General features: G+C 47.5%; 2 long non-coding RNA genes across 2 annotated transcripts in view; one reads left to right on the forward strand and one right to left on the reverse strand.

Moving 5' to 3' along the window:
* The window catches only part of LOC135056086 (uncharacterized), a 237,576-nt gene that overhangs the window by 80,884 nt on the left and 129,562 nt on the right, over positions 1–27,130 (reverse strand). The window contains exon 2 of the long non-coding RNA XR_010243890.1: positions 7,234–7,332. This is a non-coding gene — a long non-coding RNA (uncharacterized LOC135056086). The remainder of the gene's footprint in view (positions 1–7,233; positions 7,333–27,130) is intronic.
* Positions 1–27,130, forward strand: part of LOC135056082 (uncharacterized) — a 32,043-nt gene that overhangs the window by 2,082 nt on the left and 2,831 nt on the right. The gene's annotated exons all lie outside the window — the stretch shown is intronic.

Consider the following 27,130-nt stretch of genomic DNA (forward strand, 5'->3'; position numbering starts at 1 on the left):
GTACTGAGCTCCTGCCTCCGGCTGCCGTTGTGAGAGAGAGAGCCGGGCGCCCGCTGGTAACACAATCTCAGTGGGCGCCCGGCTTATCCCTGCGGCGGCGGCACACAGCGGGTTAGGTGAGCCGGTGGAGGCGGAACTGCGTTCCGTCTCCAAGTGGAACTGACGGAACGTAGTTCCGCCCCATTCCAGCTCACTTTAACCCCTGGACATGACCCACAGGTAGATATCAGTATATATTTTTATGGCCTCTTTTCCCCTTCCAGTAACCCATATGAGAGTATGTAATGGCAGGGAAGGTGGTGGGGGTGGGGGTGCGGTGTCATACAGAGGAGTCGTGATTGGCCAGGGGGTGATCAGGGGGTGTGTAATATATATGTGGCATATAAAATCGCGGGTGGTGGATGGGGGCGGGTAATATGCGGGGTGACATCGCGGCACTCGGTTGTTGTGGAATATGTTGGGTGTTGCAGATAGGAGCAGACAAATACTACACTACACCTGTAACAAGAGACAGCTTACATGTGCATAGATTGTTAGAGACAATGGTTACACTTACACACTGTCAGTGCTGCTGGGCAGCTACGGTATCCCTGCTCTTCATCTCCTTAAGGAAGAGGAGAAGCTCAGCTAAGGCAAGCATTCATTGGCAGCGTTAGGTGCCGCCCTCAAGTGGCCGCCGCCCATAGGCAGCTGCCTAAAGCTGCCTAGTGGTAGCGGCGGCCCTGCCAACAACTGTCTCCACTAGTGTCTTATTCAAACAAACCACATCACCATCAGAATCCTCATCATCAACTTCCTCCGAAGCACCAACTACACCAATATCCTCCTCATCCTGGTGTACTTCTACAGTGACATCCTCAATCTCAATATCAGCAACTGGACTGGCGGTGCTCCTCCCAGCAATCGCAGGGGGTGTGCAAATGGTGGTAGGAGCCTCCTCTTCCCACACAGTGTTGTGAAGGTCAGGCCTAGACATTGCAACCGCAGACAGTGCCAGCACCCCTGTATTTTCACAACACCCCTGTAATTTTACAGCATACAAGACAGGGCCAGTGTACATTGATTTTCACTGCACCCTAGAATAATTACAGCATACAAGACAGGGCCAGTGTACATTGATTTTCACTGCACTCTAGAAATTTTACAACATACAGGGCCAATGTAATGTTATGTAATGTTATTTGAACAGCAACACCCCTATATTTTACAGCATACAAGAGCAGTGTGCTTTTAATTTTTAGCAACTGCACCCCTGAATTTTTACAACATACAGGACCAGCAGCACCCCTATATTTTGCAGCATACAGCAGTGTGTTTTAATTTTTAACAACTGCACCCCTGAATTTTTACAACATATAGGGCCAATGTAATGTTACGTAATGTTATTTGAACAGCAACACCCCTATATTTTACAGCATACAAGAGCAGTGTGCTTTTAATTTTTAACAACTGTAGCCCTGAATTTTTACAACATACAGGGCCAGTGTAATCTTATTTGAACAGCAACACCCAATATTTTACAGCATACAGCAGTGCGCTTTTAACAACTGCACCTCTGAATTTTTACAACATACAGGGCCAGCAGCACCCCTATATTTTACAGCATACAGCAGTGTGCTTTTAATTTTTAACAACTGCACCCCTGAATTTTTACAACATACAGGGCCAGTGTAATGTCATTTGAACAGCAACACCCCTATATATTACAGCATACAGCAGTGTGCTTTTAGTTTTTAACAACTGTACCCCTGAATTTTTACAACATACAGGGCCAGTGTAATGTTATTTGAACAGCAAAACCCCTATATTTTACAGCATACAACAGTGTGCTTTTAATTTTCTACAACTGCACCCATGAATTTTTACAACATATAGGGCCAGTGTAATGTTATTTGAATGGCAACACCCCTATATTTTACAGCATACAGCAGTGTGCTTTTAATTTTTAACAATTACACCCCTGAATTTTTATAGCATACATGGTCAGTGTAATGTTATTTGAACAGCAACACCCTTATATTTTACAGCATACAGCAGTGTGCTTTTAATTTTTAACAACTGCACCCCTGAATTTTTATAGCATACATGGTCAGTGTAATGTTATTTGAACAGCAACACCCTTATATTTTACAGCATACAGCAGTGTGCTTTTAATTTTTAACAACTGCCTCCCTGAATTTTTGCAACATACAGGGCCAACAGCACCCCTATATTTTACAGCATACAGCAGTGTTCTTTTAATTTTTAACAAGTTCACCTCTGAATTTTTACAACATACACGGGCAGTGTAATGTTATTTGCACAGCAACACCCCTATATTTTACAGCATACAGCAGTGTGCTTTTAACTTTTAACAACTGCACCTCTGAATTTTTACAACATACAGGGCCAGCAGAACCCAAAATTTTACAGCATACAGGAGCAGTGTGCTTTTAATTTTTAACGAATGCACCTCTGAATTTTGACAACATACAGGGCCAGCAGCACCCCTATATTTTAAAGCATACAGGAGCAGTGTGCTATTAATTTTTAACAACTGCACCCCTGAATTTTTACAACATACAGGGCCAGCTGCACCCCTATATTTTCCACCCTACAGGAGGACAGTGCCCCTGCACCCTGTACAACACAGTGGCAGCCAGGACAGCAACACCCACATGCAGCAGCAACACATGAAACACCAGTGACAGCCAGGACAGCACCCCTAACACACCACAATGACTGAAGCAGCAACCCTGCAGAGCACACACTAACCCCACCTGATGCCTCCAGCAACAGAGAGAGATAAAGGTCTGTCTCCCTCACTCTCCAATTCCGGAGTGTAAATGGCAGCGACGCGCGGCTGTTTATATGGGATCCAAAAACTGTGAGATTCTGACAGCGGGATGATGACGTTTTGCCTCGTTCTGGTTTCCGAGTCTGGCGGGAAGTCCCGAACCGGACTGAGATCCGCACTCCGAGCATGAAGTTCGGGGGGGGTTCGGTTCTCAGGGAACCGAACCCGCTCATCTCTAGTATGTAGGTCCCTGTTCTTTCTTTCCCTCTGGACATTGTTGTGACCCTTGACTCCCCCTGCTCTCACTCATGGGAGTGGGGTCTCAGTCATCTGGCTCTACTGGCCGCATGGGCCAATTCAGCAGTGTTACCCCACAGTTCTTTCTTTTTGCTGATGGATTTTCCCCTATTTATTTAAATACTGGGTGTGATTCAGAGTCACATGCAATACTGGGGTCGCACTGCGCATGCAGATTGAGGTGCGCTGACTCAGAAAAGTACTGGATCTGTATTGGGCGCCCCTGCGCAGTGACTGGGAGGCGGCTATTCAGACATAGAGATAAACTAGTGTCAGCATAAATTCTTAGACGTGACTGCGGCAGAAGACCCAAACACGTATGCCGCTGTGTCCAGCCAATCAACTCCTAACTGCCATGCCACAGGCTGTGTTTGAAATATGACAGTTAGCAGCTGATTGGCTGGTACTTTATCTCCAGCGACTTACTCTCCATCCAAGGCTTAGTAAATAGACCCCTATATGCAATTCATTTACATGTTCAGCCTTATGCATTGCTGTCAGTGACCCAACTAGAAATGTTACACCCTCTATGTCCGCTGCTGTCTGGCTTCTATTGGGAATTTTCTAATATTATTACCAGTTATTTATATAGCGCACACATTTTCCCCAGCACTTTACAGAGAATATTTGGCCATTCACATCAGTCCCTGCCCCAGTGGAGCTTACAATCTATATTCCCTATCACATGTAAACGCACACACATTCATACTACGGTTAATTTTTGTCAGAAGCCAATTAACCTACCAGTATATTTTTGGATTGTGGGAGGAAACCGGAGTACCCGGAGGAAACCCACGCAAGTACGGGGAGAATATACAAACTCCACACAGTTCAGGCCATAGTGGAAATCGAACCCATGACCTCAGTGCTGTGAGGCAGTAATGCTAACCATTACACCGTCCGTACTGCCACAATAGCTGACAATCACACATATACGTCACTATAAATATGTTATATAGTAGAATAGCTACTACGTCTACTGCTCAGTTCTCCTTTTACATTGTGCTATTTGTGGTTCTGACCTACATGCAGGGGATGGAAAGCACCAAACATGGGGGGTGATTCCGAGTTGTTCGCTCGCTAGCAGATTTTAGCAGCATTGCACACGCTAGGCGGCCACCCTCTGGGAGTGTATCTTAGCTTAGCAGAATTGCGAACGAAAGATTAGCAGAATTGCGAATAGAAAAATCTTAGCAGTTTCTGAGTAGCGCGAGACTTACAGATTGCGATCAGCTCAGGCCGTTTCGTTCCTGGTTTGACGTAACACACACGCCCAGCGTTTGGCCAGCCACTCCCCCGTTTCACCAGACACTCCCGCGTTTTTCCGCACACTCCCAGAAAACGGCCAGTTTCCGCCCAGAAACACCCATTTCCTGTCAATCACACTCCGATCACTTCAACGATGAAAATTCTTCGTTCGGGCGTGAGTAAATCTACTAAGTTTTGAGCAAAAATACTTAGCGCATGCGCACTGCGTACCATGCGCATTTTTGCCTTAATCGCTCCGTTGCGAAAATCGGCAACGAGCGAACAACTCGGAATGACCCCCATTGTCTGACCACAAGTCCTGGTAAATCTGAATTATCTGTTCTCCAAATAAATGTCATATCAGCATGTTACAGAAATCTGTAGATCTGCTGATTTATTCTCATATCTGTTACTTTAGCAGCCAAATACTACACTCTCTAAATGACACTTGTTTTAAAATATTTTTCATGTTTTTAAATGTGTTAACCTGAGCTATCAGTTCCACCATCGATATGGGGGAGACTAAATACCTCTTACAGCTCCGTGACACTATCGATGTGGTATCTCAGTATTGCCCGGACACTATCGCTGTGGTATCTGAGTATTGTCCGGACACTATCGCTGTGACTTCTGAGTATTGCCCGGACACTATCGCTGTGGAATCTGAGTATTGTCCGGACACTATCGCTGTGGTATCTGAGTATTGCCCAGGACACTATCGCTGTGGCATCTGAGTATTGCCCGGACACTATCGCTGTGGCATCTGAGTATTGCCCAGACACTATCGTTGTGGCATCTGAGTATTGCCCAGACACTATCGCTGTGGCATCTGAGTATTGCCCAGACACTATCGTTGTGGCATCTGAGTATTGCCCAGACACTATCGCTGTGGCATCTGAGTATTGCCCAGACACTATCGCTGTGGCATCTGAGTATTGCCCAGACACTATCGCTGTGGCATCTGAGTATTGCCCAGACACTATCGCTGTGGCATCTGATTATTGCCCAGACACTATCGCTGTGGCATCTGAGTATTGCCCAGACACTATCGCTGTGGCATCTGAGTATTGCCCAGACACTATCGCTGTGGCATCTGAGTATTGCCCAGACACTATCGCGGTGGAATCTGAGTATTGCCCGGACACTATCGCTGTGGCATCTGAGTATTGCCCAGACACTATCGCTGTGGTATCTGAGTATTGCCCGGACACTATCGCTGTGGCATCTGAGTATTGCCCAGACACTATCGCTGTGGCATCTGAGTATTGCCCAGACACTATCGCTGTGGCATCTGAGTATTGCCCAGACACTATCGCTGTGGCATCTGAGTATTGCCCGGACACTATCGCTGTGGCATCTGAGTATTGCCCAGACACTATCGCTGTGGCATCTGAGTATTGCCCAGACACTATCGCTGTGGTATCTGAGTATTGCCCGGACACTATCGCTGTGGCATCTGAGTATTGCCCAGACACTATCGCTGTGGCATCTGAGTATTGCCCGGACACTATCGCTGTGGCATCTGAGTATTGCCCAGACACTATCGCTGTGGCATCTGAGTTCCTGTGAGAAGACTTTTCATTGCAACGGTAAGCAGCAATAAAAAATCCTTGCTATCGCTATTTGTGCTTACCTACAGCACACCGTACTGAATACATGTGATCCACGCATGTACAATGTTAACTGGAAGTTTAGTAGCATAGCCTCTGGCTGATAGTACAATTAATGTGCTGATCTAATATTTCAATACTAAATAGTGGTCAGTTCTCCAGTCTCTCCCGGATTTTATTGATAGTTGAACATGGTGCTGTCAGACTATGGTGGGAATTTAATTGTTTCTCCCGGCGGCCGCCACTAGATGGGGCCCAAGGAGCTATTCAGTTGTTGAACCGTTAAGGTGCGCTGAGCTGCAGGGAGACACATTGTAGCTCGCAGCCTCTCCTTCCTGTGCTGGCGAACTGAAATGTGCAAAATGCAATCGCGCCGATAAGTTTAGTTGGGTTTGGTTGCTTTATGCGGCTAAACCCGACACTAACGGGTTGGTGCGATAAACAGCATCTATTGAACATTGCCCCTGCGTTCTCCAGTCACTTTAGATGGAAGATAGGGCGTCGATAACTGACTTCCCCCCTATGTGTTAGAATGCACACTGGAACGCAGAAGGTGCACGGGGATGCTACTTGGCCAAGCATGGGGGCAGAATTATATTTGCTGATAATAGTGAGCACTGCCTCCACGTTCCATGGCTGTATCAGCCCGGGACCTCTCACACTAACCCTGGCCCAGGGAATTATTACCCTCCTTTCCCCTCTGCACCCCTAAAGATGGAAACTTCTAACCCAAACTGCTAAAACCACCCTAATACCCTAACCATAATACCCTAACCCAATCCAGTACACTCAAGGGCCCTACACACTGGCCGACATGACTGCATGATATGAACGAGATACCGTTCATATCGTGCAGTGTGGAGGCTCCAGCGATGAACGATGCGCAGCCCCGCGCTCGTTCATCGCTGGTCCCCCGTCGGCTGTACATGCAGGCCAATATGGACGATCTCGTCCATATTTGCCTGCACTTCAAAGCAGCCGGGTGACGGGGGGAGTGAAGAAACTTCACTTCCCCCGTCACTGCCCCCCCCCGCCACCGGGTCGCCCGTCGGCCGTATCCGCCGTCGGGCAGCTCGGCGGCGGATCGGCCAGTGTGTAGGGCCTATAACTCCAATACCCAAAACTGGACAGGATTAAGCCTTCAAGGGGCCCGGGGAATTTTAGCCAGGGGGCCTACACCGCCTTGTCCGCCCGCACCCCTGCTAGACTGTCAGTATGCATGTGTGCTCGCCTGCTCTTTAGCTGGGGGCACGCCAGTGGGTTGTGTGTGCTGTGTGAAGGCTGACTCTGACCGCCACTTACCCCATCAGCAGCGTTCAGGTCTCCTGATTTCCTGAATAGTTCCGCCTTCTCCCTTCCTCCTGCTTCCATTTTCTCCGCCTCTGCCGCGGCGGGTATGATCTGTGTGAGGAAGAGGAGGATAGCTGAGATGTGAGGGTCAAGGAAAGAGGGACATCGAGGCAAAGGCCGGCCCCAGGTCTAATAGCACCCTGTGTGAGAATCATAGGAGCGCACATATTTGTGTTCCTGTGATTTATGCCATTACAGTGCTAGCGGTTTTTAAATGTTTTCAAATCAAAGTTAGATTTGAAACCATTACTGGAATCTGATTTAGAGTGTGCCCCTAATTCACATTACAGCTTCTCCTGCTTTCCCTGTGATTAGACGTGCAGTCAGGGGAGGCAGTGCCTCCCCTGTCATTAATAATTCAAATAATACTACTAAGAAGATACTTATGACACAAATTCTGTGCCATAAGTATCTGATTTGCCTTGAAATTACTTTTGAAAAATGTCTCCTTCAAAAAAACGTTTAAATGTGTTATGGAGGCACCGCTCTCGGTGCCTCCCACTGTCAGTGTGAAAGGGATGTAAGCGGGGGGCGGAGCCAAACGTTGGGCAAGGAAAGCCTGTTAAAAAAAGCAGCAGAAGCGGCACCTAACAGAAGTGCCGCTTTGGATGGGGCGTGCTTTCAGCTCATGTGAAAGCACGCCCCTCGCTCTTGCATGCAGGTGCGATTGGCCAGTTATGGATCATATCCCCCCCCCCCCCCCCCCCTTTCCCCTTATCTTACTGAGCAGGCGAGGCTTCGATGGATGCTGTAAGCTGCGTCCGCTGCCCCCCCCCCCCCCCCCCTCTCCTCCCCCTTCAGCTGCTGTCTGGCCAAGAATGCAGACATGTCACACAGTCTGACATGTCTGCTGCAGTACAGCCATCAGCAGCAGCAGTGCCCGATGCCTGCTCCCCCCTACCCTATCTGCATGGCTGCTCCACATCCCGGGACCTGCCACCAATCTAGTGAGGCAATATATCCATGCTGCTTCCTACCCTCCATAGGCCCCGCCCCCTCACGCCGAAGACCACGCCCCCTTCCTGCTCTAGTGTGGATGTCTGGAAGATGTGATTCCTCCCCAGCCAGCTCCGTGAACCAGGGAATATACACAATGCTGAAGTTAGCTTCTTATTCACTTCTTATTCGAGCTCCAGCTTCTTATTCACTTCTTATTCGAGCTCCAGCTTCTTATTCACTTCTTATTCGAGCTCCAGCTTCTTATTCAAAAAATTTAGTTTTGCAAGGGTTAACTAGTCTTGGGGCACAAATATGACACCTGAAATCAACAGAGGGTGGTCACTTACATATCACCCACTTGTATTTTGTTTGGCCCAACGCTGTTTTGGGCATGAAATACACTGGCAAAGTGGGCACACACACACCATATTTTACCATTTTGAATAAGTAGCTGTAGTTTTGCAAGGGTTAACTAGTCTTGGGCCACAAATTTGACCCCTGAAATCAACAGAGAGTGGTCACTTGCATGTGACCCACTTGTATTTTGCCTGGCCCAACGCTGTTTTGGGCATGAAATACACTGGCAAAGTGGGCACAAACACCATATTTTACCATTTTGAATAAGTAGCTATAGTTTTGCAAGGGTTAACTAGTCTTGGGCCACAAATTTGACACCTGAAATCAGCAGAGGGTGGTCACTTACATATCACCCACTTGTATTTTGTTTGGCCCAACGCTGTTTTGGGCATGAAATACACTGGCAAAGTGGGCACACACACCATATTTTACCATTTTGAATAAGTAGCTATAGTTTTGCAAGGGTTAACTAGTCTTGGGCCACAAATTTGACACCTGAAATCAACAGAGAGTGGTCACTTGCATGTGACCCACTTGTATTTTGCCTGGCCCAACGCTGTTTTGGGCATGAAATACACTGGCAAAGTGGGCACAAACACCATATTTTACCATTTTGAATAAGTAGCTGTAGTTTTGCAAGGGTTAACTAGTCTTAGGCCACAAATTTGAACCCTGAAATCAACAGAGAGTGGTCACTTGCATGTGACCCACTTGTATTTTGCCTGGCCCAACGCTGTTTTGGGCATGAAATACACTGGCAAAGTGGGCACAAACACCATATTTTACCATTTTGAATAAGTAGCTGTAGTTTTGCAAGGGTTAACTAGACTTGGGCCACAAATTTGACCCCTGAAATCAACAGAGAGTGGTCACTTGCATGTGACCCACTTGTATTTTGTTTGGCCCAACGCTGTTTTGGGCATGAAATACACTTGCAAAGTGGGCACACACACCATATTTAGCCATTTTGAATAAGTAGCTGTAGTTTTGCAAAGGTTAACCAGTCTTGGGCCAAAAAATTTGACACCTGAAATCAGCTTTTCTTAAAATCTGCAAAGTAGTCTCTGCGGGCCTGGGGGGTAATTCAGACTGCATCACTGCAGCGGCAGCGATCGCAGTCTGAATTACTTTGTGGAGTGCCCCCTCCGCATGCGCACTCCGGGAGCCCAGTTAGATTCTATCAGCATCTCAGGGCTTCGATCGCCTCTGCCTGATTGACAGGCAGAGGCGGTCACGTGGTGGTAAGGGGCATGCCACCGGCTTTAGAACCACGGTCCGGACAACAGAGGCCTGTCTGGACCATTGGGGGGTGGCCCGAGGCAGCTGCGTGGTGTTACACACAGCCTCTGCGACCCGGGATGTGGCGAGTAGCGGACTGCCAGCGTGCAGGAGCTTCGTTTGCAGGGAGTTACTCATCAGGTACAAAATCATCGACACCGTGCAATGGTTTTGTACCTGTGCGAGGGGGGGGCTAGGGCCAGTCATGTGGGGCGGACTAGCCCTGTGCTGGGCATCCACCCGCATGTCAGAGTACATGATTGTAGATGTGCTACATTTAGCACATCTGTGATTAGATCTTGTCTGGGGACTGTTTCCTCAGACATTCAGTGAATGATGCTGCCCTGTGGCAAATTCGCGCATGAACCTACGCAGTGGCGGAACAAGACTATGGTGGGCCCAGGTGCAACAAAATGCGTTGCCCCAACCCCCCCAAGATCCAAAACATGTGTGTCAAAAAATAGGGCATGGTCTCATTGAAAAGGGGTGTGGGCACACAATAGTACCACCATTTCAAATTATGCCACACAATAGTGCAACCTTATTACATTACACTGAACAGTAGTACTCCTTATATACGTTACGCCACATAGTAGAGTTCCTTCTACACGTTACGCCACACAGTAGTGCTCCTTGTACACATTAAAACACACAGTAGTGCCTCTTATACATGTTACGCCACACAGTAGTATTCTTAATATACGTTATACCACACAGTAGTGCTCCTGATACACGTTACTCCACCCAGTACTGCTCCTTATACACGTTACGCAACACAGTAGAGCTCCTTATATACGTTACAACACACGGTAATGGTCCTTATACACTTTACACCACACAATAGTGCTCCTTATACACGTTACGCCACACAGTGGTGCTTCTTATAGATGTTACACCACACAGTAATACACCTTATACAGGTTACACCACACAGTAGAGCTCCTTATACACATTACGCCACACAGTAGAGCTCCTTTTACACGTAACGCCAATATAGTAGGCACTACGGTAAAGTTTTAGGGTTAGGCTGCTGGGGGGGGGGGTGAGGCACTGGGGTGGTGGCTAGGGCTAGGCTGTGGGGAGGGGAAAAGGTTAAGGTTAGCTACTAGGGAAAGGTTTAGGGATTAGGGATAATGGGGAAAATACTCACCAGAACACTGCTGAGACATCGCCAATGCAATGTAATCCAGAAAAAGGCACTGCTGTCACCAGTATAAAGTACGAAACTCCTATATCACAAGGGACTGTTTGTTGACAGTTCTTCATGTTGACATAATGAATATCAATATGATAACTGTCGGCCAATTGTATCCAACTCCCACAAAAACTCAGGAGACTTCTCACTGTATAAAGATGGGACAATTCCTTTGTACAAGGATACACAAGGCCCATGGAGACAGATGTCCACACTATGCATCATGCAGCCAGCAGCAGCACATGCACCCTGGGTGACAACACATGACCCTGTGCCTGGCTGCCTTAGTGGGGTCACTCTATGCTGTGCTGTATGTTATATGTCACTGCACAGTCACCATTACTATTTGCAGAGAGACCAGCTTACTGTAACAGCCCCGCCCACCACCTACCAATCTTCGCCCCCTCAATGTAGGCTCCGCCTCTTCGAGGTCCGCGATTCTGAGTTTGCAGGATGAAATGTGCAATTAGAAAAATGTATAATAAAATAAAAATAAATAAACACACAGCTGCCTGACCGCCTTTACAAGGAATGCTGCTGCACCACCTCAGATACTCTACAGTTTAGCCGCATGGTCACGTGGTGCTCCGGTAGCAAAAAGAAACAGCTGGGCTGCCCGTGAATGAGAGGGGAAGATGGCCCCTTCTCCTTCTCCAGACTCCTCCACTGCATCCTCCTCCCCCTCTGGCTAGACTGCAGCTCTGCACACCAGCTCAGCCTCATTCTGTTAAGGGGAACCGGCGGCTTGCAGCGCATCGGCAGGTGGCATGTAATGAGTCAGTCTGACTCATTGTAGTGCCTCCGGCTGTGGGCCCCTTCATCGTGGAGGGGCCCTGGTGCATTGCACTGGTTGCACCGCTGCAAGTTCCACCCCTGAACCTACGATAATAGCCCAGCAGACCAAAGAATGTCGTGAGTTGCGACATACATTTTAGCTTAGGCCATGTGAGGATTGCTTCCACCTTGCTGGGTTGTGGTTTAACTTACCCTTGGCATACAATATACCCCAGATACTTTGCCTCCACAATTATGATGGCACACTTCTCCAGGTTAGCTGTGAACCCTTGTGCCTGTAGAGACTGTAACACTGCATCCACCTTTGGAAGGTGCGACTTTATACTGGAACAAACCCACTGTGGTAGAGAAGGCTGTTGTTGCTTTGGCAGCTTCCATCAGAAGAATTTGCTAGTACCCCTTCAGTAAATCTAGCGTAGTTAGATACTAGCTTATTGCTAAGTTTTGTACTAGTTCATCAACCCGGGGCATAGGATAGGAATCAAACCAAGGAACTTTATTTAACTTTCTGAAGTCATTACAGAATCTCAAAGCTCCAAAGGCTTGGGCTCTAAAAAAAAAAGGGATTATTCCATTCACTGTTTGACTACTCTATGACCCCCAAGCGCCGCATCACTTCCAGTTCCCGTTTTACTGCTGCCTATTGTGCCTCAGATATACAATATGGCCTTTGTTTTATCTACCCCCCCCCCCCCCCCGCCCCCACTGTGTGGTGTAACATTGTCATGCTGTATAATTTGAGTTTTCCCCAGGAGGGCAGAGAACACAACCTGGTACTGTGCTACTAAGTTTACCACTTCTTGTTTCTGGCTAGGACTCAAAGTTACTTCAGTAGGCACCTGACATTCTGGGGTTTTCATGGCCACTAAAGAGGGATGACTGGCACTTTCCAAGGCTTCAACAAATTCACATGGTAGACTTTTACCTCTTTCCTTCTACCTTCCTGCCGTACCTAGACACAAGTATCAGTACCTTGTTGCCCCTATTGAGAGTCCGGTTGACAGCAGTAACGCCATGACTGCGTTTTTGATCCTGTTGAGCTCTTACCATATGCTTGGTCAGAAGTGGCGCAATTTGCCTTAGACAGCCATACAAACGGGACACAAACTGAACGATGTTAGGCTCTTGGGACGGGATCAGTACTAAATCCCGCTGGACGGGATCCCGGCGGTCGAAATACCGACGCCGGAATTTCGACCACACAATCCCGACAGGGGTGGCGAGCAGAACGCAGCCCCTTGCGGGCTCGCTTCGCTCGCCACGCTGCAGGCACGGTGCCTTGCTATGCTCGGCACACTTTTATAGTCTCCCTCTATGGGTGTCGTGGACACCCACGGAGGCAGAAAATGTTGGGATTGTGCCGGTCGGGGTTCCGGCGTCGGTATTTCGACCGCCGGGATTCCGTCCGGCGGGATCTTGACCGCATCCCTAAGGGACAATTGCTGCTCCCACCCATCTTTTAATAGATCTAGTATCCCTCTGCGTTGTCTACTATAGAGGAGTTTGAAGGGTCTAAACCCCATACAGTCTCTATATAAAGTCTCTATATAAATAAAGGATAATAATAATAATAATAATAATAATAATAGAGGCTTGGGGTACCTCTCAAACTGCCAACATTAGCTAAGGTAAGAGTAGGTCCTAATCTCGCTTCTCCTGTGACACTGCCCTTTTCATCATCTGCATAAGGGTTCTGTTAAAGCATTCAACCAAGCCGTCTGTCTGCGGGTGGTAAACCGAAATGGTAATTCTATCCACCTTTAACAGGCGTCACAGGTATTTCATTAATTTAGACACAAAAGGGGTACCTTAGTTGGTCAGGACCTCTATTGGTATTCCTAGACGGGTATACAGCATCAAGAACTCCCGGACAATAGTGCTAGATTTCATGTTACATAGTGGTATGGCCTCCGGGTACCCGGTGGAGTAGTCCACCGTCACCAATATATACTGATGCCCATGATCCGATTTTTCTACTGGCCCTATCAGATCTATAAAAATTGGCTCAATAGGCATGGAAATTATAGTCAGGAAAACCAAGGTCGCCCTAAATTCTGTCTGGGGTGCATTCTTTTGGTACACTGGGCATTCCTGACAATATTTTTTTTACTGCAGCATGAATGCCTGGCCAGGAGAACCATAGCTGGATATGCTGGAGAGTTTTCCTCTCCCCTAAATGGCCACCCCATAAATGCATGTGAGCCGCCCTCAATACTAGCTGCTCGTGTTTTCGGGGAATCAGCAACTGGTCTACCCTTTTACCTTGCAAATAAGTTACAAGGTAAAACAAATTGTTTTTCACATAAAGTAAGGTACACCTTCAGGTGGTAAAGCAGAGTTTACCTTACCATTTACCACTACCACATTTTAAAAAGTATTGGACAAGTTGCCATCGTTATGTTGATCTCGCCTAAAGTCCTGCAAAGATACTCTTTCGCAAATGGGGGACTAATGTGTCTCAATCTCACTGGCAAGAGAGGGCTTTACAGTCATACAACCTTGGCTTCCAGTAGATCTTGGCCCCTGCGACAGCTTAACCTTTGTCTGTCTGCCAATGTCATGCCAGGTAACAAACTCCTGCAACAGTGGGAAGTCATTGCCCAGGATTAGTGGATAAGGAGGTTTGGAAGCTACTGTGACTACCATTTTTACTGGTCTTACTTTAATCACCACCGGCAGGTGCACTCATGGGCATTCTTCTATGTCACCAAGTATACATAGCATCTTTACCAGAAGCATAACCTGGCCAGACCCGGGAAGAACCAGGTTAGCAGAGATGATAGACAATTCATTGCCAGTATCAACCGAGGCCCAGATATCCCAGCCTTCAATCTGTACCATCAGATGAAATGGTAGTTTCAGCTGGGGAAATAATTCCTGGCGCCATACTGAATACAGGTTGTGCTGTTTTCCCTGAGCTGCAATCCACTAGCTCACCCTGCTTTAGGAAGTACCGCTGTGCATGACTGGGCTCTCTGCACTCAAAACGTATGACTGGAGACTGGCTGTTTGGTTTAACAATGGGGATCTGGGTATTGGGCTTAGGTACTGGCTGTAACCCTTGCTTGGCTTTATTAAAATTTCCCAGGGTCAGGTACCTCTCAATCACCACTGCTAGCTCCTCAATTGTCTGGGGTCAGCCTGCAAAGGCCCAGTGTTTTACACCACGGTCTAATACCCGTATAGCCTGGTCTAGAGCCATCACTTCCACTACCCACTGAGAAGAGTTTTTATCTGTCTGTAACCAGGTTTTACTCAGTTTGGCCAATTATGCCAGTTTGACCACTGGAGGCTCAGATGGGTTCAGCTGCAACTCATAATATTCTTGGGCTTTGCTGGGACCGGTCACCCCAATCCTGCTGAGTATAGCTTCCTTCAAGCAAGGATAGGAGCTGACTTCAGACAACTTTAACTCAACATAGGCTCTCTATGACTCCCCTGTGTGATAAGGAGCTAATCTAACCCTTGATTTCTGGTATCAAATATGTGGCCCAAGACTAGTTAACCCTTGCAAAACTACAGCTACTTATTCAAAATGGCAATTTATAAAATGGTGTTTGTGCCCACTTTGCCTGTGTATTTCATGCCCAAAACAGCGTTGGGCCAAGCAAAATACAAGTGGGTGATATGTAAGTGACCCCGCTTTGTTGATTTCAGGTGTCAAATTTGTGGCCCAAGACTGGTTAACCCTTGCAAAACTACAGCTACTTATTCAAAATGGTAAATTATGGTGTTTGTGCCCACTTTGCCAGTGTATTTCATGCCCAAAACAGCGTTGGGCCAGGCAAAATACAAGTGGGTCATATGCAAGGGACCCTACTCTGTTGATTTCAGGTGTCAAGTTTGTGACCCAAGACTCATTAACCCTTGCAAAACTGAATGATCTGAATAAGAAGCTGGAGCTCGAATAAGAAGTGAATAAGAAGCTGGCCGAATAAGAAGCTAACTTCAGCCTCGTGGAACATACAGAGTCTGCAACCTCCCACAATGAGAGGTAAGTATCTGTGGGGGGATGGTTTGTTTTCTTTTTTTATACTGATTATGGGGTTGGGGTATATATTAATATTATCTAGGGCTTTTGTATTAGTGTTATCTTAAGGGGAGTGGGCTGGTAAATAATATTGGGTGGGGGTTGTATCGCCATCATGAGGTTGTGTACTATCCATAGGCGTGCACACGGGGTGGGGTGGGGGGGCCTGTTACGAACAGGCACCCCCTAATGTCCGGCACCCCAACACATCACACCTGCAGCACACTGTTCACCAGGCGCTCCAGCTCATTCCTGTGCCCCCCAAGATGCGCCCGCTGCCCGGAGTATATTATTTACTTTACTGGCCACTGGGTGCATTAACGTTAATGCATCCACCCGGCTCCGCCTCGCAATGTGACATCATGGTTTTCACACCGTGTCCCCCCCCCCCAGCCGCCCATGCCCTCTCTCTCTCCTGTCTGCGTTCTCTCTCCCACCCGCGCTCTCTGTCCTTGTGTGCCGCCACACCTCCGCCACAGCGAGACAGTGCAGCACAGACTGAGAGTAAGTAACCCACTGTAAGTTACAGTGCTGCAGCTGAGGAGCCTGCCATGCTCATGCAGGGGACAGAGAGGGGGACAGCAATGGGGAATATACTGTCTGCGTATATACATGAAGTTACCAAAAAATATCAGCTCATACTGTGTGGCGTAATGTGATGTTCAGCTCATCCTGTGTGGGGTAATGTGATGTTCAGCTCATACTGTGTGGGGTAATGTGATGTTCAGCTCATACTGTGTGGGGTAATGTGAGGGTTTTTTTCACACACACACACGCACGCACGCACGCACGCACGCACGCACACACACACACACACACACACACACACACACACACACACACACACACACACACGTGTGTATTCAGCAAGGAGGGGTCCCTGTGCCATCTCCATCTGGGCCCCCTTGGCCCACGCAGGGACAGTGGCGGTAGCAGGCATGGTAGATGCTAGAACCAAGTGGGCTAAAGGACCTCAGACATCAGGGGGAGGAGCTAGGCTGGTGGGATAGTTCTTTCACTATCCACACCATCTTTCACTATCCACGCCATCTTTCACTATCCATGCCACCAACTTTAGTAACCTCCGCTTGCCACCGTGCCCGAAATATGGCGAGCATACATTTCGGGTACCATGTTCTGGCCTAGCTCTTACCCCTGGTGATGTCAGAGGTCCTTTCTTCAACTTGGTTTTAGCCATAACCTAACGGGCATTGGCTCGACAGCGGTAGGGGTCATCTGCAGACTCGGTAGACATTATAGCTGCAGTGCCTCACCAGCCACTGACCTAACCGCACGTCACTGCTGTATATTGGTGGTCATTCCGAGTTGATCGCTCGCTAGCTGTTTTTAGCAGCCGTGCAAACGCTATGCCGCCTCCCACTGGGAGTGTATCTTAGCTTAGCAGAAGTGCGAACGAAAGGATCGCACAGCGGCTACAAAATAATTTTGTGCAGTTTCAGAGTAGCTTCAGACCTACTCAGCGCTTGCGATCACTTCAGACTGTTCAGTTCCTGTTTTGACGTCACAACCATGCCCTGCGTTCGCCCAGCCACGCCTGCGGTTTTTCTGGCTTGCCTGCCTTTTACAAACACTCCCTGAAAACGGTCAGTTGACACCCAGAAACACCCTCTTCCTGTCAATCACTCTGCGGCCAGCAGTGCGACTGAAAAGCTTCGCTAGACCTTGTGTGAAACTACAACGTCCATTGTAATAGTACGACGCGCGTGCGCATTGCGCCACATACGCATGCGCAGATGTGCCATTTTTTTTGGCCTGATCGCTACACAGCGAACGAAAGCAGCTAGCGATCAACTCGGAATGACCTCCAATGTTAATCTGTGGATGAATTGGTAGCAGCTGCTGCTAAACACAAATTTAGGGTGACAGACAAAAAAAATGGGGGAATCAAAATCCAATGATAGGAAATGGTGGGGGCAGAGCTGCGACAAGACTTTTTGTGAGCCACTTGATCCCGTATAAAAACTAGAGATGAGCGGGTTCGGTTCCTCGGAATCCGAACCCGCCCGAACTTCAGTTTTTTTTACACGGGTCCGAGCGTCTCGGATCTTCCCGCCTTGCTCGGTTAACCCGAGCGCGCCCGAACGTCATCATCACGCTGTCGGATTCTCGCGAGGCACGGATTCTATCGCGAGACTCGGATTCTATATAAGGAGCCGCGCGTCGCCGCCATTTTTCACACGTGCATTGAGATTCATAGGGAGAGGACGTGGCTGGCGTCCTCTCCGTTTATAGAGATTCGAGAAGAGAGTGAGACAGAGAGAGACACAGTAGTAATTTGGGGAGCATTAGGAGGAGTACTACTACTACTAGTACTTGCTGAAGTGATAGAGAGAGATAGTGTGACTGTATTATCTGACTTGTGGGGGAGACACTGACAGTGGGGAGCAGTTAGAGTCTGAGAGCAGGACTCAGGAGTACATATAACGTACAGTGCACACTTTTGCTGCCAGAGTGCCAGCCACACTGCCATTGTTTGTGACCACACTGACCACCAGTATAATATATATTGTGATTGTCTGCTTAGGACTCAGGAGTACTACTTGCAAGTTGCTGATAGTGTGACCAGTGACCTGACCACCAGTTTAATAATCACCACCAGTTTATGAGTTTAATATATATTATATATATATATATATAATTGTATATAATATATATATAATATTGTATACCACCTAGCACCTACCCGTGTTTTTTTCTTTTTTTCTTTCTTCTTTATACATACTACTATAGTAGCTTACTGTAGCAGTCTGCGGTGCTGCTGAGCTGACAGTGTCCAGCAGGTCCGTCATCAGTCATTACATAATAAATATATAATATATACCTGTCCGGCTGCAGTACTAGTGATATTATATATACATATATATTGATTTCATCTCATTATCATCCAGTCTATATTATCAGCAGACACAGTACGTTAGTCCACGGCTGTAGCTACCTCTGTGTCGGCACTCGGCAGTCCATCCATAATTGTATACCACCTACCCGTGGTTGTTTTTTTTCCTTTCTTCTTTATACATACTACTATAGTAGCTTACTGTAGCAGTCTGCGGTGCTGCTGAGCTGACAGTGTCCAGCAGGTCCGTCATCAGTCATTACATAATAAATATATAATATATACCTGTCCGGCTGCAGTACTAGTGATATTATATATACATATATATTGATTTCATCTCATTATCATCCAGTCTATATTATCAGCAGACACAGTACGTTAGTCCACGGCTGTAGCTACCTCTGTGTCGGCACTCGGCAGTCCATCCATAATTGTATACCACCTACCCGTGGTTGTTGTTTTTTTCTTTCTTCTTTATACATACTACTATAGTAGCTTACTGTAGCAGTCTGCGGTGCTGCTGAGCTGACAGTGTCCAGCAGGTCCGTCATCAGTCATTACATAATAAATATATAATATATACCTGTCCGGCTGCAGTACTAGTGATATTATATATACATATATATTGATTTCATCTCATTATCATCCAGTCTATATTATCAGCAGACACAGTACGTTAGTCCACGGCTGTAGCTACCTCTGTGTCGGCACTCGGCAGTCCATCCATAATTGTATACCACCTACCCGTGGTTGTTGTTTTTTTCTTTCTTCTTTATACATACTACTATAGTAGCTTACTGTAGCAGTCTGCGGTGCTGCTGAGCTGACAGTGTCCAGCAGGTCCGTCATCAGTCATTACATAATAAATATATAATATATACCTGTCCGGCTGCAGTACTAGTGATATTATATATACATATATATTGATTTCATCTCATTATCATCCAGTCTATATTATCAGCAGACACAGTACGTTAGTCCACGGCTGTAGCTACCTCTGTGTCGGCACTCGGCAGTCCATCCATAATTGTATACCACCTACCCGTGGTTGTTTTTTTTTTCTTTCTTCTTTATACATACTACTATAGTAGCTTACTGTAGCAGTCTGCGGTGCTGCTGAGCTGACAGTGTCCAGCAGGTCCGTCATCAGTCATTACATAATAAATATATAATATATACCTGTCCGGCTGCAGTACTAGTGATATTATATATACATATATATTGATTTCATCTCATTATCATCCAGTCTATATTATCAGCAGACACAGTACGTTAGTCCACGGCTGTAGCTACCTCTGTGTCGGCACTCGGCAGTCCATCCATAATTGTATACCACCTACCCGTGGTTGTTTTTTTTTTCTTTCTTCTTTATACATACTACTATAGTAGCTTACTGTAGCAGTCTGCGGTGCGGCTGAGCTGACAGTGTCCAGCAGGTCCGTCATCAGTCATTACATAATAAATATATAATATATACCTGTCCGGCTGCAGTACTAATGATATTATATATACATATATATTGATTTCATCTCATTATCATCCAGTCTATATTATCAGCAGACACAGTACGTTAGTCCACGGCTGTAGCTACCTCTGTGTCGGCACTCGGCAGTCCATCCATAATTGTATACCACCTACCCGTGGTTGTTTTTTTTTTCTTTCTTCTTTATACATACTACTATAGTAGCTTACTGTAGCAGTCTGCGGTGCTGCTGAGCTGACAGTGTCCAGCAGGTCCGTCATCAGTCATTACATAATAAATATATAATATATACCTGTCCGGCTGCAGTACTAGTGATATTATATATACATATATATTGATTTCATCTCATTATCATCCAGTCTATATTAGCAGCAGACACAGTACGGTAGTCCACGGCTGTAGCTACCTCTGTGTCGGCACTCGGCAGTCCATCCATAAGTATACTAGTATCCATCCATCTCCATTGTTTACCTGAGGTGCCTTTTAGTTGTGCCTATTAAAATATGGAGAACAAAAATGTTGAGGTTCCAAAATTAGGGAAAGATCAAGATCCACTTCCACCTCGTGCTGAAGCTGCTGCCACTAGTCATGGCCGAGATGATGAAATGCCAGCAACGTCGTCTGCCAAGGCCGATGCCCAATGTCATAGTACAGAGCATGTAAAATCCAAAACACCAAATATCAGTAAAAAAAGGACTCCAAAACCTAAAATAAAATTGTCGGAGGAGAAGCGTAAACTTGCCAATATGCCATTTACCACACGGAGTGGCAAGGAACGGCTGAGGCCCTGGCCTATGTTCATGGCTAGTGGTTCAGCTTCACATGAGGATGGAAGCACTCAGCCTCTCGCTAGAAAAATGAAAAGACTCAAGCTGGCAAAAGCACTGCAAAGAACTGTGCGTTCTTCGAAATCCCAAATCCACAAGGAGAGTCCAATTGTGTCGGTTGCGATGCCTGACCTTCCCAACACTGGACGTGAAGAGCATGCGCCTTCCACCATTTGCACGCCCCCTGCAAGTGCTGGAAGGAGCACCCGCAGTCCAGTTCCTGATAGTCAGATTGAAGATGTCAGTGTTGAAGTACACCAGGATGAGGAGGATATGGGTGTTGCTGGCGCTGGGGAGGAAATTGACCAGGAGGATTCTGATGGTGAGGTGGTTTGTTTAAGTCAGGCACCCGGGGAGACACCTGTTGTCCGTGGGAGGAATATGGCCATTGACATGCCTGGTGAAAATACCAAAAAAATCAGCTCTTCGGTGTGGAAGTATTTCAACAGAAATGCGGACAACAGGTGTCAAGCCGTGTGTTGCCTTTGTCAAGCTGTAATAAGTAGGGGTAAGGACGTTAACCACCTCGGAACATCCTCCCTTATACGTCACCTGCAGCGCATTCATAATAAGTCAGTGACAAGTTAAAAAACTTTGGGTGACAGCGGAAGCAGTCCACTGACCAGTAAATCCCTTCCTCTTGTAACCAAGCTCACGCAAACCACCCCACCAACTCCCTCAGTGTCAATTTCCTCCTTCCCCAAGAAATGCCAATAGTCCTGCAGGCCATGTCACTGGCAATTCTGACGAGTCCTCTCCTGCCTGGGATTCCTCCGATGCATCCTTGAGTGTAATGCCTACTGCTGCTGGCGCTGCTGTTGTTGCTGCTGGGAGTCGATCGTCATCCCAGAGGGGAAGTCGTAAGCCCACTTGTACTACTTCCAGTAAGCAATTGACTGTCCAACAGTCCTTTGCGAGGAAGATGAAATATCACAGCAGTCATCCTGCTGCAAAGCGGATAACTGAGGCCTTGACAACTATGTTGGTGTTAGACGTGCGTCCGGTATCCGCCGTTAGTTCACAGGGAACTAGACAATTTATTGAGGCAGTGTGCCCCCGTTACCAAATACCATCTAGGTTCCACTTCTCTAGGCAGGCGATACCGAGAATGTACACGGACGTCAGAAAAAGACTCACCAGTGTCCTAAAAAATGCAGTTGTACCCAATGTCCACTTAACCACGGACATGTGGACAAGTGGAGCAGGGCAGGGTCAGGACTATATGACTGTGACAGCCCACTGGGTAGATGTATGGACTCCCGCCGCAAGAACAGCAGCGGCGGCACCAGTAGCAGCATCTCGCAAACGCCAACTCTTTCCTAGGCAGGCTACGCTTTGTATCACCGCTTTCCAGAATACGCACACAGCTGAAAACCTCTTACGGCAACTGAGGAAGATCATCGCGGAATGGCTTACCCCAATTGGACTCTCCTGTGGATTTGTGGCATCGGACAACGCCAGCAATATTGTGTGTGCATTAAATATGGGCAAATTCCAGCACGTCCCATGTTTTGCACATACCTTGAATTTGGTGGTGCAGAATTTTTTAAAAAACGACAGGGGTGTGCAAGAGATGCTGTCGGTGGCCAGAAGAATTGCGGGACACTTTCGGCGTACAGGCACCACGTACAGAAGACTGGAGCACCACCAAAAACAACTGAACCTGCCCTGCCATCATCTGAAGCAAGAAGTGGTAACGAGGTTGAATTCAACCCTCTATATGCTTCAGAGGTTGGAGGAGCAGCAAAAGGCCATTCAAGCCTATACAATTCAGCACGATATAGGAGGTGGAATGCACCTGTCTCAAGCGCAGTGGAGAATGATTTCAACATTGTGCAAGGTTCTGATGCCCTTTGAACTTGCCACACGTGAAGTCAGTTCAGACACTGCCAGCCTGAGTCAGGTCATTCCCCTCATCAGGCTTTTGCAGAAGAAGCTGGAGACATTGAAGGAGGAGCTAACACAGAGCGATTCCGCTAGGCATGTGGGACTTGTGGATGGAGCCCTTAATTCGCTTAACAAGGATTCACGGGTGGTCAATCTGTTGAAATCAGAGCACTACATTTTGGCCACCATGCTCGATCCTAGATTTAAAGCCTACCTTGGATCTCTCTTTCCGGCAGACACAAGTCTGCTGGGGTTCAAAGACCTGCTGGTGAGAAAATTGTCAAGTTAAGCGGAACGCGACCTGTCAACATCTCCTCCTTCACATTTTCCCGCAACTGGGGGTGCGAGGAAAAGGCTCAGAATTCCGAGCCCACCCGCTGGCGGTGATGCAGGGCAGTCTGGAGCGACTGCTGATGCTGACATCTGGTCCGGACTGAAGGACCTGACAACGATTACGGACATGTCGTCTACTGTCACTGCATATGATTCTCTCACCATTGAAAGAATGGTGGAGGATTATATGAGTGACCGCATCCAAGTAGGCACGTCACACAGTCCGTACTTATACTGGCAGGAAAAAGAGGCAATTTGGAGGCCCTTGCACAAACTGGCTTTATTCTACCTAAGTTGCCCTCCCACAAGTGTGTACTCCGAAAGAGTGTTTAGTGCCGCCGCTCACCTTGTCAGCAATCGGCGTACGAGGTTACATCCAGAAAATGTGGAGAAGATGATGTTCATTAAAATGAATTATAATCAATTCCTCCGTGGAGACATTGACCAGCAGCAATTGCCTCCACAAAGTACACAGGGAGCTGAGATGGTGGATTCCAGTGGGGACGAATTGATAATCTGTGAGGAGGGGGATGTACACGGTGATATATCGGAGGATGATGATGAGGTGGACATCTTGCCTCTGTAGAGCCAGTTTGTGCAAGGAGAGATTAATTGCTTCTTTTTAGGTGGGGGTCCAAACCAACCCGTCATTTCAGTCACAGTCGTGTGGCAGACCCTGTCACTGAAATGATGGGTTGGTTAAAGTGTGCATGTCCTGTTTATACAACATAAGGGTGGGTGGGAGGGCCCAAGGACAATTCCATCTTGCACCTCTTTTTTCTTTAATTTTTCTTTGCGTCATGTGCTGTTTGGGGAGTATTTTTTGGAAGGGCCATCCTGCGTGACACTGCAGTGCCACTCCTAGATGGGCCCGGTGTTTGTGTCGGCCACTAGGGTCGCTTATCTTACTCACACAGCTACCTCATTGCGCCTCTTTTTTTCTTTGCGTCATGTGCTGTTTGGGGAGGGTTTTTTGGAAGGGCCATCCTGCGTGACACTGCAGTGCCACTCCTAGATGGGCCCGGTGTTTGTGTCGGCCACTAGGGTCGCTTATCTTACTCACACAGCTACCTCATTGCGCCTCTTTTTTTCTTTGCGTCATGTGCTGTTTGGGGAGGGTTTTTTGGAAGGGACATCCTGCGTGACACTGCAGTGCCACTCCTAGATGGGCCCGGTGTTTGTGTCGGCCACTAGGGTCGCTTATCTTACTCACACAGCTACCTCATTGCGCCTCTTTTTTTCTTTGCGTCATGTGCTGTTTGGGGAGGGTTTTTTGGAAGGGCCATCCTGCGTGACACTGCAGTGCCACTCCTAGATGGGCCAGGTGTTTGTGTCGGCCACTAGGGTCGCTTATCTTACTCACACAGCTACCTCATTGCGCCTCTTTTTTTCTTTGCGTCATGTGCTGTTTGGGGAGGGTTTTTTGGAAGGGACATCCTGCGTGACACTGCAGTGCCACTCCTAGATGGGCCCGGTGTTTGTGTCGGCCACTAGGGTCGCTTATCTTACTCACACAGCTACCTCATTGCGCCTCTTTTTTTCTTTGCGTCATGTGCTGTTTGGGGAGGGTTTTTTGGAAGGGACAACCTGCGTGACACTGCAGTGCCATTCCTAGATGGGCCCGGTGTTTGTGTCGGCCACTAGGGTCGCTTATCTTACTCACACAGCTACCTCATTGCGCCTCTTTTTTTCTTTGCGTCATGTGCTGTTTGGGGAGGGTTTTTTGGAAGGGCCATCCTGCGTGACACTGCAGTGCCACTCCTAGATGGGCCAGGTGTTTGTGTCGGCCACTAGGGTCGCTTATCTTACTCACACAACTACCTCATTGCGCCTCTTTTTTTCTTTGCGTCATGTGCTGTTTGGGGAGGGTTTTTTGGAAGGGACATCCTGCGTGACACTGCAGTGCCACTCCTAGATGGGCCAGGTGTTTGTGTCGGCCACTAGGGTCGCTTATCTTACTCACACAGCTACCTCATTGCGCCTCTTTTTTTCTTTGCATCATGTGCTGTTTGGGGAGGGTTTTTTGGAAGGGACATCCTGCGTGACACTGCAGTGCCACTCCTAGATGGGCCCGGTGTTTGTGTCGGCCACTAGGGTCGCTTATCTTACTCACACAGCTACCTCATTGCGCCTCTTTTTTTCTTTGCGTCATGTGCTGTTTGGGGAGGGTTTTTTGGAAGGGACATCCTGCGTGACACTGCAGTGCCACTCCTAGATGGGCCCGGTGTTTGTGTCGGCCACTAGGGTCGCTTATCTTACTCACACAGCTACCTCATTGCGCCTCTTTTTTTCTTTGCGTCATGTGCTGTTTGGGGAGGGTTTTTTGGAAGGGACATCCTGCGTGACACTGCAGTGCCACTCCTAGATGGGCCCGGTGTTTGTGTCGGCCACTAGGGTCGCTTATCTTACTCACACAGCTACCTCATTGCGCCTCTTTTTTTCTTTGCGTCATGTGCTGTTTGGGGAGGGTTTTTTGGAAGGGCCATCCTGCGTGACACTGCAGTGCCACTCCTAGATGGGCCAGGTGTTTGTGTTGGCCACTAGGGTCGCTTATCTTACTCACACAGCTACCTCATTGCGCCTCTTTTTTTCTTTGCGTCATGTGCTGTTTGGGGAGTGTTTTTTGGAAGGGCCATCCTGCGTGACACTGCAGTGCCACTCCTAGATGGGCCAGGTGTTTGTGTCGGCCACTAGGGTCGCTTAGCTTAGTCATCCAGCGACCTCGGTGCAAATTTTAGGACTAAAAATAATATTGTGAGGTGTGAGGTATTCAGAATAGACTGAAAATGTGTGGAAATTATGGTTTTTGAGGTTAATAATACTTTGGGATCAAAATGACCCCCAAATTCTATGATTTAAGCTGTTTTTTAGTGTTTTTTGAAAAAAACACCCAAATCCAAAACACAGCCGAATCCGACAAAAAAAATTCGGTGAGGTTTTGCCAAAACGCGGTCGAACCCAAAACACGGCCGCGGAACCGAACCCAAAACCAAAACACAAAACCCGAAAAATTTCAAGTGCACATCTCTAATAAAAACTATGAGATTTATCACTATATGAAGCTAGTTGTTACCCTGTAAAAAAAGAACCAGCACCATAATCGCACAGATCCATACAGTGTGCAGCCACACATCCAATCCCTTGTAGCCACATGGGGCCTAATTCAGACCTGATCGCAGCAGCAAATTTGTTAGCCAATGGGCAAAACCATGTGCACTTCAGGTGGAGCAAATGTAACATGTGCAGAGAGAGTTAGATTTGGGTGGGGTGTTCAAACTAAAATCTAAATTGCAGTGTAAAAATAAAGCAGCCCGTATTTACCCTGCACAGAAACAAAATAACCCACCCAAATCTAACTCTCTCTGCACATGTTATATCTGCCCCCCCCAGCAGTGCACATGGTTTTGCCCATTAGCTAACAAAGTTGCTGCTGCGATCAGGTCTGAATCGGTACGGGTCTTTGGCTCGACACAACTTAGGTCGACAGTCATTAGGTCGACCACTGAAGGTTGACACGGGCATTCGGTCGACAGGTGAAAAGATCGACATGGGTTTTTGGACTTTTTTTGGTGTCGTTTTCTTTGCTCGCCATGCTTCGGGCAAGGTGCCTCGTTCCGCTACCGATGCGCTCGTCACAGGTTACCGTTCCCAGTTGTAGTCCACGTGGATCGTAAAGTATGAAAAAGTCCAAAAATTGAAGAAAAAATATGTGAAAAACTCATGTCGACCTTTTGACCTGTCGAACTAATGCGCATGTTGACCTTCAGTGGTCGACCTAATGACTGTCGACCTAAGTTGTGTCGACCTAACGACCGTATCCCGTCTGAATTAGGCCCATACTACATAGATCTGCCCAGCCGCAGCTCTGATC

Source organism: Pseudophryne corroboree, chromosome 1, assembly GCF_028390025.1.
Source record: "Pseudophryne corroboree isolate aPseCor3 chromosome 1, aPseCor3.hap2, whole genome shotgun sequence".
Taxonomy (NCBI): Eukaryota; Metazoa; Chordata; class Amphibia; order Anura; family Myobatrachidae; genus Pseudophryne; species Pseudophryne corroboree.